Source organism: Sceloporus undulatus, chromosome 2 (assembly GCF_019175285.1).
Source record: "Sceloporus undulatus isolate JIND9_A2432 ecotype Alabama chromosome 2, SceUnd_v1.1, whole genome shotgun sequence".
NCBI classification, from domain to species: domain Eukaryota; kingdom Metazoa; phylum Chordata; class Lepidosauria; order Squamata; family Phrynosomatidae; genus Sceloporus; species Sceloporus undulatus.
Window position 1 is genome coordinate 133,203,684 of NC_056523.1, and position 13,343 is coordinate 133,217,026.

Below are 13,343 nucleotides of genomic sequence, written 5' to 3' on the forward strand. Positions count from 1 at the left end.
AGCAGCATCTTCTGCTGTATAAGTGTGCAAAGGGATGTATAAGTGTGCAAAGCTGTCTTTGACCACCCAGGTAGAAGGATCAGCTGCACACTGGAGCAGAGTACCTTCTTCCCTATGTTTACAAGAGCAGCAGGACTATGACTGTTGAGATGGCCACTCAATGGCCCGGGAATGGAGCTGTGCTCAGGGCCCCCAGCAGCTGTTGTGTGCTAGGGAAGAAGCAGAGAATAGTTTCCACATTATAGGCAACCAGCATAAGTATATGAACAGACATTGATATTCCACCACTGGGCTACTTGGGTCTCAGCCAGACTTAAAAGTCAAAATAAAAAAGGAATTTTCTAGGATAAATAGAGGGAGAAAATGAAGTTCCCAAGCCACAAGTACAACTGGAGGCAGAAACAAATTGGAAAGGAAATAATTAGGAAGCAATTAGTCATGCTCACATCAACATCACAACATCACAAACTGTATCATGAACATACAACAACAAATGAAGCCAAATGTGTTGTCCTATACTATGTCAGTGTACCTGGAAAATATCCATTTATTTTTAAAATCAGTTTAACAAAACAACAACAATTGCTGGGGGGGGGGGGAGAAAATGATGTGGAAGAGCCTATAATCAGCAGATTGTAATCTGGATAACAGAAAGAAAAGTGATAACAACCACTCAGAAAGCCACCAGTAGATTAATGCAAATGGTATCTGAATAATCCCTAAGAGGCACCGGAGTTGTGATGAACCTTTCAGTTTCCTCTGTTGTGGAGACATCAGATTTTTATTTATTTTATTTTGATATAAAATCTGTTTTTGTTCATTTATCTGTGGGTTTTTTTTTTTTGTTCAGATAGATTCTGATGTAGGACTGTTATTTCAAGATGTTTAAACAAAATCATTATGAGGGTAGGAATATGAATGCTTTGGGATTATATAATGTTTTAGTACTTATTAATTTGTTTAAAGTTTTTTGACCCTGCTCTTCAACAGAAATGAAGAAAAAACAACCCCCACCTCCAAAGGGTAGTCCTCTCATCCAGCAGGAGTATGATACAAAGGAAAATGAGATGAGGGAAAAGGAGGAAAAGCAAACGTAGGCACTAGTTTAAATGGTATAGATTCTTATTAAAAACTAGCTGGAATGGCAGCAGTTCAGAAAGACAATTAAATAAAGACAGCTGGTGGTCTGAACAGAGTGGTGGAATGGCCTCACTTTGAATCTTTTCCTCTGCTTCATCCTGATGAGTCACAACATTTTGGGAGTTTCCATCTTATACATTGTGTTGATGACCTTTTCTAATATTTCCTTGTTTCAACTCAGAAACAGTAACAATATCTCACTCATCCCCCATGAAAGTTCTATATTGATTGTATTTTGAGAATATATTTCTCTGCAGAGAAAGGACAAGAATTCTGAATTTGCCTATATTCATAGTTTAAATTGTTTTGCATATTTTCTAATGGAAAAACAGAACTGAAATATGTAATTTTGTTTGATTGACTCAGGGCTCTTTGGAACATGAAGAGGGGAAAATCCTGCGCATCCAGCTGGAACTGAACCAAGTGAAGTCTGAAATTGATAGGAAAGTTGCAGAGAAAGATGAGGAAATTGAACAACTGAAGAGGAATCACCAGAGAATGGTGGATACCATGCAGAGTACATTGGATGCCGAAATCAGAAGCAGGAATGATGCCTTGCGGCTTAAGAAAAAAATGGAAGGGGATCTGAATGAAATGGAAATCCAGTTGAGCCATGCCAACCGCCAATCTGCAGAGACACAAAAACACTTAAGGAATATTCAAGGACAACTGAAGGTCAGTCTAATCATATTAATTCTTTAAGCCTTGTAACCATTAGCCTGATTCATTATGTAACTGAATAGAGGAGAGGGTCAATCCTAACTTCTGTAGCTGGGGTGGGGAACTTGAAACCTTGCAAATATTGTTAGACATTATCTCCCATCAGACAACAGTGTAAATAGGCAGGGAGGATGATGCTTACAGTCCAGCAACATATGGAGGGCCCGAACCTGCTGTCCAAAGTAATAAATGGTATGCTAAAAATTGTTATAGAACTGCTGTTTTACTGTTTTTGACAAATCACAAATGGAATGTACAGTGCCATAAAATACTGTAAAGACCTCAACATTTTGTTTGTTTGTTTTTGTTTTAAGCCAACAAAAAGAACAAGCTTAGCAAAAGCCTTCAACCATGATGGTGAAAGTAAAACACCAGTTTGTCAATTTTATCTTCTGGAACAAAATAGCAGAAAATGAATGATATGCTTTTTGTTTATCTTGGTTGTGTAGACTTGTTTCTGTTAAGCACTGTTCGATCTTTGTCATAAATTTATACAGCTGTAATTAGGGCAATAAAACATAACACTAGGCTTAGCCTTGCTCAGTTTGTAAAACATAAGGGGCTTTTTAGTCTAGTTTTATAGTGGAACAGAATTTAGACAACAGTGGGAAGGAGGGGTCTTGCTTATGTTTCACTTTGCTTCTGATATAATTCCAGGGATTTTGCTTTAAAAAAAAAGGGGGGGGGGTCCTGTTTGCCAGCCCTATTATGGTATTATTCTGTTCCTTTATCCTGGTGCAAAAGACAGCTTTCACACATATCCCTATTTAGGGTTGAGGTGGTTCCAGGAGGATGTGTTTTGGGCACATGGTGAGTGTGATTCTCAAGGCAGTGTCTCAGTCTTGAGCCTTTTCACTTTATTTCTGTGGAAGGGGAAGGAAATCAATAGTAACACTAGAAGTTGCCAGTTTTACCCTCCCATATTTCTCCCACACTGTTTTTTCTTGTAATTGTACAGTTGCACTCCCCCATCAGAGATTGTAAAAATAACAATAAGAGTGCAGTCTGCTAAACTGATTCCTGCTTCTGATCTCTCAATTCCCCTCCTCCCCACTCCAATTTAACAATCTCTCTCCCACTTTCCCCCTCGCATCTGCCAAACTCCCACCCTCTTCCTCTTCCAATATCTCAATCACCTCTCTTTCAAGGGATTGTGATTGCACTCTTATGATTTATTTTATGTGATGCAGGAGCACATTTTAAGAAACAATGTGAGAAATGTGAGGTAGTGGAAAGTGACAACCTCCAGGGCTGCAGCCAAATATTGATAGGGTAGGACAGTACTTCTCAAATAGTGGGGCGGGTCCCCCGGGGGGGCGCGAGGCTCCGTAAAGGGGGGCGCGAGGCTCAGGATACAGTGTTATGCAGAGGTGTACTTATAACAATTTTATAGACAAATGATACTATTTACAGTCGCACAGGGGGCGCGAAATGTTTTCTTCTTCCTAGGGGGGCATGACAGAAAATAACTGAGAAGCACTGGGGTAGGAAAATATGCAGGGGAGGTATTAAGGAAGTATTCAGTGGACACTTCAATAGGCTCCCACTTTTGGAAAACTAGAGCAAATGGTGATTGTAAGCATGGGGCTGAAGTTTGAAGAGTCACTTAGAATCCTGATAGCATAATGCCAGTATAAACCCCATTTCTCTAGTGGATCAAGGAGTTAGTGTCAAACAGCTCAATTATGACAAACAATCAAAATGGCAGCTGGATAATGGGGATAGCATTTTGTGGCAACCATGGCACAGAAATTTGAAATTAAATCAGTGTCTGGTTCTCTTAAAGCTGTTGGTATAAACAATGAAAAACATTAGTAACTGATGATTGGGGAGAAATGGGAAAGTGTGAAAGTTGCTTGTGAAAATTGCTTGAGCTGATCCACATTGCCAAGGGAAAATATATTTGGCCTAGAACCAGTACGGCAATGTCTGTTTTTTGAACCATCCAATGCTTTTAAAAAAAATTCTTTTGAGGGATGTAAAATGCTGTCTTAAATGCTATTGTTCAAAGAATACATTTAAACAATTGAACATTTGTGTAGGACCTGTGCCCCACCGCCTCCACCCTTCATCCAAGGAACTTAAGTAGTCTAACAATCCGTTAATATCATGCTGATACTGTTTTATCATGCTTATGTTATGTTGTTCTGATAGTTTTACTGAAGGGTTATATTTTTTTACATCTTTTAAATAAAACAAGTCAATAGAAACCGTTCCTGTAACAGGCGACTAGGCTGAGAAAGATTGGCTTATCCAAGGCCACTAGGCTGAGACAGACTGGCTTAAGCTTTATTTGTCTGGGAATTTGGATCTCGAGTTCCCATTTCTAAGCTCAGTGTTCAGATGAAATATTAAAATATGTGTCAAATAGCTAGGAAGATGTTAACACTGTGATGCTCAGTATGTTTTTAAATAAAGCTGTGAGATTTTTTTATGCAAGAGTTATGATCAATGGTTTATAAACTGCCTGATTTTGTTGGAAGGGTTTATCTTTAAAACCCTCAAAAAAGACTTGGGGGCTTGACAGACCACCCCAAAAAGGTGGTCTGAAGCCATCTTGTTTTAGCTCTCGAGGGAGCCTGCAGCAACCAAACCATGCAGGCACCCTCCGCACCAAAAAGAAGCTGGGAAAACCAGGTTCTTTTTGGCACGCATGGGTGCCGCCATGATTGCACCATTAGTGAAGTATGGCATGTCAATGATGCAAGCGTGGCACCCCGACGTATACACATGGCACCATGCTTGCATCATCATGGCGGACCCCATGTGGACGGGAGGCTGCCGTGATGGCGGCATCCATACAGACTAGGGTTTGGGAGCATGTGGTTGGTGCACGCTCCCAAACCCTAGAACCGGCACTGCCACGCCGCTTCACACCCATCGGTCTTGGGCCACGGTTTGTTTGTTTTTTAAATCAGCCATTTTAGTTATTGTGTTATGATGGAGGATAAGAATCTTTGAGGTGAAAAGTATTTATGCATACTATAGGATTCCCAGCTTCATCTGGATGATGCTCTGAGAGGTAATGAAGACTTAAAGGAGCAACTGGCGATGGTAGAGCGCAGGAACACCCTAATGACGACTGAGCTGGAGGAGATGCGAGCAGCTCTGGAGCAGACTGAGCGTGCTCGCAAAGTATGTGAACAAGAGCTGACGGATGCCAGTGAGCGTGTGCAGCTCCTACACTCCCAGGTACAGAACCATAGCACCGAACGGCCACTCTGCTGCTAAAACCCTGCTGTCCATCATGCCCTCAAGATCAGCTGCACCATCACAGCCATGAAGTGTCATGGAAAGAAGATTTACTACAGAAAGATGCTTTACAGAGCAAATAGTTAGGGATTTTGGCCTTCCTCTTTTATTATGAGTTATCAGAGTTAACTGTCCAGTCTCTTTGGGGATTAGAGTCATTGTCCAGCCTTCCCAGATAGCCTGAGTCATAAGCAGATCCTGTCCACTGAGCTATCCCATTGGAAATATAATAGGGCACCTTTCTACACTTGATTGTGTAGCAATGAACTGATGCTGCCATATAGTTAGGGGATGACACTGGAGGTAACTATATTGTCATATGTGCCCACAGAACACAAGCTTTGTCAATACAAAGAAGAAGTTGGAGACGGATCTTGCTCAGTTCCAGGGGGAGATTGATGATGCCATTCAGGAGGCACGGAATGCTGAAGAAAAAGCCAAAAAGGCCATTACAGATGTAAGTGTCCCTGCTTAGAGTCAGGTACTTGGAAGTGCAGCCAGACACTGGTGGGCCTATCTGACAAGCCATTCATGCAATGTTCATCTTGTACTTGGCAAGTTTATGATCACATGATGTAAATTATCAAAGCTACATATGAGGTAGCTTACATATCTTTCACACAATGGCTTTGTAGACAAACATGCATAAAGTTTCTTGTCTGTCTAAACTGAGCTTCAGAATTGTACAAAGAGGAAAGATAATTGTCACTAGGAAAGATATTTGGAAATTCTTTTTGTGCATTATACACCAATACTTAACAAGTTTTATCTAGTTGATTTATAGTTTTGTAGCTAAAATTTACCCTTTGCTCTGGCAAACCTCTAATGTCTACCACTTAGGGAAGGAAGTGAGGAACAATTCCTCCCAACAATGTTGCTGCTTGTCTATTTCCCCAGATTCTCTCTTGTGGTTGCAGGTGTTTTTTCCAGATGATCTTACTTGTCCCAGGGCATATAAATAAGACAGGAAGGAGATTAGTCCTCACAGGTATATCTGGCAATATGGCTTTGAAGGAAAGCTTATACACAAAGAGTTGCTATATCCCTAATCTACATGGCCTTTCATCATTTGTTATCAAACTCTTGTAGTTAAGAATGCCTCTAACCACACTTGGAAGTGATCCTACTTTTAATTAATGGATTCTGGCTTGATCTCATACTGTACCTGTTTGTTTGTGTAAGAAATTCCATCTGTGTAAGAAATTCCATCTCTTTTAGAGATGAATGAAAGAAGATGGTCTTTGTATTTTTCTACTTCTGCATTAGTGCAGTAAGCACAAGAGCAGAAAGGCTGTTTCTCCAGAATTTTTTGCATACAACTCCCATGAATCACATTCACTATGGCCAATGGTAAGGCACTGTGGGAACAGTTGCCCCATAACATCTGATGAACCAAAGATTCACTACTCTTTAGCTAGCTGGACAGGGTACAGATATTACTGCAGCACACAGAGACATAGCCATTTTAGTCTGAGTTATCAGTATGCAAAGGGATCTTGCAGCACCTTTGAGACTAACTGTGGGAAAGAAGTAGTATAACCTTTTGTAGACTTGGTTTACTCATGCATCTGAAGAAAAGACCAAGTCTATGAAAGTTTATGCTACAACATGCACAGTGCTACAAAGTCCCTTTGGATACTGCAGCACACACGAAAATAAAACATGCACGTACATTCTGCACATAAAAAATAAAGCAAAAATAATCATCCATTTTATCTCAGAGAGGGTGTATAAACTGAAGTCTTGAGCTCGGCCCAAATGACCAACCACAGAAAAACAAACTACGTAAATTGATTGTTGTAGACACACCATGATAAGCATCGAATATAACACTGGGAGCAAGACAGATAGGTGGGCATTTACAGATACCATTTGTGATCTGTCTAACTAGGCAGCCATGATGGCAGAGGAACTGAAGAAAGAGCAAGATACCAGCGCCCATCTGGAGAGGATGAAGAAGAACCTGGAGCAGACTGTGAAGGATTTGCAGCACCGTCTGGATGAAGCAGAACAGCTGGCACTGCGAGGTGGCAAGAAGCAACTGCAAAAGCTAGAGGCCAGGGTATGCATGAGCAATGGGCAGCAAGCCCTATTCTTTGGATTATTTCAGTTTGTTAGTTTGATTGGAGATGCAATGATTTTGTTACCATACTGATACTTGAATGAAATGTTTTGAAAACTGCACCTCCAAACCAGTTCTTAATATAATAATTTTCAAAAGATGTGTTGTTGTAGTTTTGTCTTTTTATTATAATATTCTGTTTAGGTGCATGAGTTAGAAAATGAGCTTGATGCTGAACAGAAGCGAGGAGTTGAGGCCATCAAAGCAGTGAGAAAATATGAGCGGAGAGTCAAAGAAATAACTTATCAGGTAATGCCACTTTCTTCCACTTATCTCATTTCTGGAGTTCCATTCTTCTCCATTACTACCAGACATACTGTTAATCTGTGAGAGAAGAGGTGTTTCAGTAAAACATTATGGTAATTTCTTCTGTCTGTGCTCCCTGGAGGATAACCATACCCCTCATATTCTCAGAAACCAGTTTGTAAGATCCCTGCATTCCTTTTAAATTCCATGCAGGCTGAAGAGGATAAGAAGAATGTTTTCAGGCTCCAGGATTTGGTAGACAAGCTCCAGCTGAAGGTGAAAGCATATAAAAGACAAGCTGAAGAGGCTGTAAGTACACAGATCTCAAATGGTTCTCACCATGCTTAAATATATATTGTCTAAATGAAACAAACAGGCAGCTTCAAAAATACCCAGAACCCAGTGAAATGCCCCAAAATTACCAGTGAAGTGATTTAAAACAACAACAAAAACCAACCCTGCCATTGTTTATGAGCTTGGACAACTGTGTAAACCATACCAGATTCTTATCCCTAACAGCACCAAGTTGGGGGGGAGGCGGGGGGAACCCTTAACATGCCCTTGTGACAACCTCCAAGCATGTGAGGTTGCAAAGCCTCCTTGTCTATACTCCTCAGAGGCAGGACCACTAGGACTTGTGCTTTAATAATTCTCACACCTTAGATATGGAGGAGTCCAGTATCATGTGATAATGTATCCCTTTCTTAAAACCTACATTAAACATCTGAACAACCAGACATAGTGTAATGATTTAAGTATTGAAATACAACTCTGGAGACCAGAATTCAATTTCCCACTCACCATGGAAAACCCACTGGGTGACTTTGGTTAAGTCAAACACTCTCAGCCCCAGAAACCACGTGATAGAGTCACTTAGGGTTGCCATGAATTGCAAATGAGTTGAAAGCACACAACAACAACAAACAACAGCATTTTTTTTTTTTTTTTTGCCAAGCAGTTTGCATATGGTGAAGTCAACCCTCATACTGAGCATGGAAACCCAATCACATTTCCCATTCAGGATATTTATTCAAGAACAAAAGCAGAGAAAACAGATATAGTCAGTTGCTTTAAAACAGCCTTTCTCAAATAGTGGGGCGGGGCCCCCAGGGGGGGGGGCGAGGCTCTGTTATGCAGAGGTGTACTGTACTTATAACAATTTTATAGACAAATGATACTATTTACAGTCGCGCGGGGTGCGTGAAATGTTTTCTTCTTCCTAGGGGGGGGGGGCATGACAGAAAATAATTGAGAAGCACTGCTTTAAAATAAAATGAATAATAAAACAACTAAAGCTTGTCAGTTTTCTATTGGGGAGAAGAGGCTTAAAACATTGGCCTGAAGCTTTTTTCATAGGAAATGGTATACTGTTGGGTAATCTTGGAGGACTTGGCCAGGTGATTCATGCAGTTTCCTACATCAGGTTTTATTCTTTGTTTAAAGACATTTTTGGAAAGAATGGGGAGAGTTTGAATTCATTATTTTGCTATATCTTTGGACAATCGTCTCCTCTACAAGGGGAAACAGTTGTTTCTTGTAGTTACCTCCTTGTATCAAAGGTATGTGGCTGGTAAAAATAGCATTCCTGATACCATCACTCGCATCTTTACAGTGCCTCTTCACATGGTAACAACACTCTCAAAGATGTCATCTGCAGTCATGAGTATCAATGCCTCTTACAATAGTTTCATTCTCATAGCCTTTAAAATAGCACTCATACTAACCTATTTTATTTATTTACTTAATAAAATTCTAAGTCATCATCCAAAACATAAATAACATTTAAAATCAGTGTATAATACCCAACAAGGACAGTTAAAGTAGTCATTTAAAACAGCTAAGTAATAAATCAAGAGCAACTTGATTTCATTTCAAATCAGCTATACTCTCATAAGAGGTAAAACCCAATCCACCACCACTGCAATCATATAGCCAATATATATGTGTGTGTGTGTGTGTGTGTATTTAACCTACCATTCTAATTACAGTTCCTCCACATTCACTGGGGTTAGGGGCACAGGACCCCTGTGAATGTGGAAAAAATGCAAATAACAAAAACACTTTGTTTTTACCTGAGAGAACACTTCTCTAGGAAGTCCTCCAGTGCAACTCTGTGGTCAACATCTGCCAGACACTGACAACAGAATTGCGCTGGAGGAGCTACAAATGACTAGTAGAGTGTCCTCTCTACGTTCTTCAGTGTGACTTTTGGTTAAAGTTGACCATAGAGTTGCACTGGAGGATGTGGATATTCCTAGATAGAACATATTAATAAACTCCATGAATAATCAATTCCACAAAATTCAAAGCTGCAAAGAGGGACAAGTGTAAAATGACAAATAAATACACATTCTGTGCTCTAAAAGAGAATGGGAGGATTTTCATAAGTATAACCTGCTTTGAATGCCTTCCTGCTCTAGAGCTTCTGAGCAGATGGTCCATTAAGTAACTTGATCTGGAACGTTTGGGGCCTTTAAAGCTCAATACCAGGATTTTATGTTGAACTCATAACCAGCATCAGATCACTGCATTCTATACTAGCTACAGCCTTTGAATCAATGGTTCTCAACTTTAGGTTCTCCAGATTTGTTGAACTTGCGGTCCCAGAATTGCTTATGATGGGTCATGCAGGCTGGAAGAACTAAGAAACACTGCTCTGAACCCTCCAAATATATCCTCATATAAAGCCCATTACACTGGACTAGTCTAAATGTAACCAAGGCATCAGTAACTGAGGTCTCCTTTGTCCAGGTAGCATACTGGTCTAAATGAGTGGTTCTCAAACTTTGCTCTCCCAGATGTTTTAGACATTGACTCCCAGAAGACCCAGCAACCTTGTACAATTGTGAGGAATTTGGGGAAACCCAAGGTCTAAATGATTAGAAGGCACTACTAGCCATCACTGCTTACACTTCTGTTTTTACAAGTAGTGTTGAGTCTAGAAACCCTAAGCTATGCACTTCAGAGGAAGTGTATCTCTGTCCAGGACAATGTATTCCCCACTCTCAGTAACTCTGTCATGCCTGTGTCTTCAGTTTGCTTGTCCTCATCCATCCCATAACTGCCTCCTGACAGCTGGTTAGATACCCCCCACCCAGTAATTGGAAGAAATGTCCAGATGACTTACTTTCTTAGCTGTTTCATGTAAATGCCCTAGTTTGGGACATAGAATAAAATCCTGTAAATCAGTTTATACAGTAGAACAAAAAATCCTTCTGTCCAGTTAGAAAGAATGAAAGCCGACATAACATTATGTTTTTAAGACCACCCAAGTCATCCCAAAAGGATACCATAGTTGATGTTTTCCATTAGCCAGTGTGGCCAAGGCTGTTTCCATCCCAGAATCTATCAAGTTTTCAGCATGTCTCAGCAGAGGTCAATGACTGCTCATACTACATTGTCACATAAGAAGGAAGAATATGCTTTTGCCAGGAAATGACTCCCTTATTCACATCATAGATCTTTTCATAGAGCAGCTGCCCCTTTTTCTAACAGAGAGGGAGGGAGGGAGGGGGCATCTTCTAGCCTTTACTTACCATCATATCCAATGTCCTGATGAAGGCCTGAACTTTTGCTTACACATATGTTACTATGATATGGCTTTACTTATAGTGCTGTTCTCACATTATGACTGTTATGTCAGGAGGAGCAGGCCAATACAAACCTGTCCAGATGCAGGAAAGCTCAGCATGAACTAGAAGAGGCTGAAGAGCGAGCAGATATTGCAGAATCCCAGGTCAACAAGCTGAGGGCCAAGAGCCGTGACATTGGTGGGAAGGTGAGTGTCTTGAAAGAGTGGGGTGAAGTTGAGGAGACAGTCTTTTCCATTCTGTCTTTCAAAGCAGAACATTACATGTGTGCTCAGGTTCTTGCCTAGCTCCTCCAAGGAGCCACCCCAGGAATACTTTTGTACATGAAGCTTAAGTGGCCTTTGATCCTGATCCTTGTCCTTGTTCTCCTCTCTCTCTCTCTCTTTTTACTATTTAACTCCACTAGTTAGTGGAGAGTGCTTGCGATGTACATGGGCATTCTGATCAGTGCAAAGCAATTGCTACTTTAAGGCTGTAATCCTATCAACATGTACCAGAGAGAAAATCCTGTTGAACTCAGTGGGGCTTTCTTCTTCAGTAGATGTGAATGAGAACATAGGAAGCTGCCTTGCCCCATTGATCCTTTGGCTCCATATAATGTCCTCTGTTTGTCATTGGCTCTCCAGGATTCAGACATGAGTTTTTTCACCTTAACCTCTTTGGTATTCATTTGGTGATGTGTCTCTGTATTTTTCTACTATTTGACGCCACAAACAAGAACGCCAATATCAAAGTTTTGTATATGAAAGTCTGAATGATCCTTCCCTGGCTTTGAAACCTACCAGTGTATTTATCTGTAGAGAATTTTTTTCCCCCTTCAGTAATAAGCTGTTCCCAAACATTTTTGAAATGAAAAGGGAGCAGGAGAGATGTGTAACTTGCTATAAAAGCTCAAAGCTGACTCTGAAGGGAGTAGAAGTATTGATAGAAGTGTGAATCTAGAAACAGTACTCATAGATGTCAGCAAGAGTTTCCCCACCGCATCATCACTGGATATTCAACTTTCTTTATTTTTGAATACAGTTCTCTAGCTTAGCATTTGACAACTAGATGTCCATCAGATGTAGTTGTATGGCAATTCATATAAGCCCTAGCCTGTACAGCCATTGATGAAGCATTATAGGAGCTGTAGTCTCACAGCACTTTGAATGGATTCTATTCACTTGTTCCTGCTCTAGCTATTTACTATTTACTCATCCCTGCTCTAGCCCTTCTAGAACCAGAGATTTGAGGCAAAATGTTCAGGCACTATTCTGCCCAATGTTTTGTGTATGAGAAAGGAGTCTGCTCCTTTTCTTTAGTGTCCTTAGTCATTGTAAGTCACTTAGAATGGCCAAAACATTATTGTCTGCCTAAGGAACAGCCTCTTTCATTTTTAAGCAATTTCTTCGGCTCTCCTATCAAGGAGAAGGAATTAGTGTCCCATACAGAAGGTTAAAAAAAGTCAAAGACTTTAAGATAGTTGTAACTGGTCAATAAGAAGTCTACACACCCCATACTTCTGTGCCACGAAAATAAAGGCACATCACTTTACATCACTGTAAAGGCAGTAAAGTGTGTGTGTGTATTTTGGGTTGATTCTCTCTTGCCAGAAAAAAAATGCAGGAGGAAAAACGCCCTTTGTGTTTCTCTTTGCCATTGTTATGCACCTACCTCCAACATTATTCTCATTTTAATTATTCACTTCCCCTATTATCTTACAACATTTGGATTTCTTTTTGTGCAGAAATCTGAAGAATGAGGTCAGCCTTGCTACAGCTGCAGTAATTCCACACAATGTGGAGTTCTCCACCAGCAATGTACATGTAAATGATCAATCTGAATAAAAATACATTTGTGCAACTAATTTCACTTCTGATCTTTTGAATACTATCCCAGAAAACATTAACCTGAGAAAAATAGTGGAGAATCCCATGAGAATAGAAACCTCAAACACAGGAGTATAGTTTTAACTTGCAAAGAGCTCCTAGTATTGTTGAATGCTGAGGCTCCATGATGATAATAACAACTGGATGGACTGGGTCCACCCTTTAAAATTATTTAAAGGCCCACCAGGGGCCTTCCTACATTCCACTCCTAATCAATCAAGCTTTAGAAACTTAAGCTAAGAAAAAGGCAACTGTTGCTCTCTGGAAATTAATTACTAGGTAAATAATGGCACAGATTTGAGAATATCTGATTTGTGGTGTGTTTATTTTTCTTTTATTTGGTTTCTATCCTGTGTCTCCTTAAATGAATAAAAAAATGGCAATAATAAAACAGCAGCAATCTTG

The 13,343-nt window shown here is 40.2% G+C and overlaps 1 pseudogene; it reads left to right on the forward strand.

The window, feature by feature from the left end:
* Window positions 1-12,910, forward strand: part of LOC121921426 — a 52,071-nt pseudogene extending 39,161 nt beyond the window's left edge.
* The last annotated feature ends 433 nt before the right edge of the window (window positions 12,911-13,343 follow it).